Source organism: Callospermophilus lateralis, unplaced genomic scaffold (assembly GCF_048772815.1).
Source record: "Callospermophilus lateralis isolate mCalLat2 unplaced genomic scaffold, mCalLat2.hap1 Scaffold_1583, whole genome shotgun sequence".
Classification (NCBI taxonomy): Eukaryota; Metazoa; Chordata; class Mammalia; order Rodentia; family Sciuridae; genus Callospermophilus; species Callospermophilus lateralis.
Genome location: NW_027512686.1, coordinates 327997 through 330399, shown reverse-complemented (window position 1 = coordinate 330399; position 2403 = coordinate 327997). Strand labels below are relative to the sequence as shown.

At 35.0% G+C, this 2403-nt stretch overlaps 1 non-coding gene across 1 annotated transcript; it reads left to right on the top strand.

Annotated features, from left to right (window-relative positions):
- The first annotated feature begins 362 nt into the window (after nucleotides 1-362).
- Nucleotides 363-470, top strand: LOC143640269 (U6 spliceosomal RNA). The gene has a single exon (XR_013154908.1). It is a non-coding gene; the product is annotated as a U6 spliceosomal RNA (small nuclear RNA).
- The last annotated feature ends 1933 nt before the right edge of the window (nucleotides 471-2403 follow it).

Genomic DNA, 2403 nt, shown 5'->3' with positions numbered 1-2403 from the left:
GCTGCCTCTTTGGAGCACTTCCCTGGAGTTTCCACATATCTAGCTATATGTATGTATTAGTAAGCTCCAAGGGTTGACAAATAGATTTATGGTTCTATGCAGCTGTTCTTACTGTGTATATGATGATGACAGCTTAAATGGATTCTGAAAGACTTTTTAAAAAAGAGTCTGCCTTGGTTATGATAGAAAATGACTAAAACTATTTAACTGTAGAACTATGTGAACTATTATAATGCAAATATTTTTAAACTTAGGGGCAATGGAAAAATAAAAGTTGGCTGTACTAAAAATGTATACTTGTTTCTAAGAAGGCAACCAGGAAAATAACAAGTATAATTCTTCAATCAAGAAACTGCCATATTGTGATTGCTTCAGCAGCACATATATTAAAAATTGGAATGATACAGAGAGGATAGCATGGCCCCTGCACAAGAATGACAATGGCCCCTGCACAAGGATGACATATGAAGCAGTGCATATTAAAAGAAAAAAAAGAAGCTGCTGTATTAATCTAGGGAAATAATATTCTCATAAGTTCTTAGGTAGAATTATCATCAGAAAATCATGTCAAACTGTTCTTTTTCATTTATAGAAACTACCCTTGAGGAAGAAACTGGAGAAATGGGATTCATTCTCTATAACATTCTCTCTTTAAAAACTAGGTAGTGGGCTGGGGATAGAGCTCAGTTGGTAGAGTGCTTGCCTTGCAAAGGCAAGTCCCTGGGTTTAATCACCAGCACCACAAAAAAAAAAAAAAAAAGAACTAGGTAGTGAATTTTATATCACAAGTTCAAACTTGGTCAAGTTATTGGACTCCCATGTATGAAAATTTTTACTAAGTAAATTTATATGAGTGCCTATTTTGGGTGAAATGAAAATAAAACTGTAAAAAAACAAAAAGCTTTACCTAATTTATGCCCCTCTCTCAAACCTACAATAATAATAAGGAAAGTAACTTTTCCTTTTATCTTTGATGGAACACTCACATGGGTCCTTTGGTGTGTTGTGAGATGAACTCACTTTTCCCAACCCCTAGATGTTTTTAACCCTAGATGTTTTTAACCATTTCACACTTTTAAGCTATTTCATTTTTAATTCTACATTAATTAGTTATAATATTTGGTGGGCAATTAGTTAACAACATAAAAACTGTTCATTTGCCTTAAGATTGTTACCAAAAATTTTTTTAGTGTTATTTTAGTTGTTGATAGACCCTTATTTATTTATACGCAGTGCTGAGAATCAAACCCAGTGCCTCATACATGCCAGGCAAGTGTACTACCACTGAGTCACAGCCCCTGCCCAAGATTGTTACCAATTTTTTTTACAGAAATTTAAATTTGTCTGATAAAACTTCATATAGAACATATTCAGATGGCACTAAGACTGAGAAGCCAAAGCTAGGAAAATAAAAAAGCAGCTACAATGCTATTTGTGTTCTCATGTACTGAGAATAAAGCCAACCCAATCCCAAAGGTATTATTTGTGAAAACTACTTGCAAACAGCAGTCTAAACCTTTGATGTTATCATTTAGAAACATAACATAAATATCAAGCAAAAATAAACTTGCTGGGTTTTAAGCAGTATTATGAAGTATCTCAGACATATATTTCCAGTGTCGGGACATCCAGATCTAGCTCCTTTGGATTGTACTGGTTTCCTTATTTTTTTTAATATTTATTTTTTAGTTATAATTGGGCACAATTCTTTTGTTTTATTTATTTATTTATTTTTTAATGTGGTGCTGAGGAACCAGGGCCTCACACAGTGGTAGTCAAGCGCTCTACCGCTGAGCCACAACCCAAGCTCCTGGATTCCTTTTTATGGATGTATTGTGATAAAGTAACTATTCATCCTGTCCAGCACTAGACTGCAACTTCTGGATCCTAGGGTGTGTGTATTTATCAGATGTGGCCAAATTTCCCTCCCAAGAGAGCAAATAAACCAGGTTATACTCCACCAGCTACAAATGGTGGACTCCATTTCCCACCCCTTCATCAACTAATTTTAAGAAAAACAGGTTGTAGCTCATTGGTAGAGTGCTTCCTCAGCACCACACAAAAATAAATATATAGTGGCTGAGGAGATAGCTTCGTTGGTAGAGTGCCTTGCATGCACAAGGCCCTGGATTCAATCCCCAGTGCCAAATAAATAAATAAATAAATAAATAAAATAAAATATAAGGTATTGTGTTCATCTGCAACTAAAAAAAAAAATTGAAAAGAAAAAGAAAGAAAATTCTTCATTTGCCAATCTGAAGAATAAAAGATGACTTTTCTGCCCACATCCTGCATGAGGATGGAGTGCGTAACTATCAGGTGTGTGGGCTGGCTGGGAAATAAAAGCTATGAAAGTAATATTAAGAGATTAGGGGCTTAGATATTGGCTCATTGGTAGAGCAT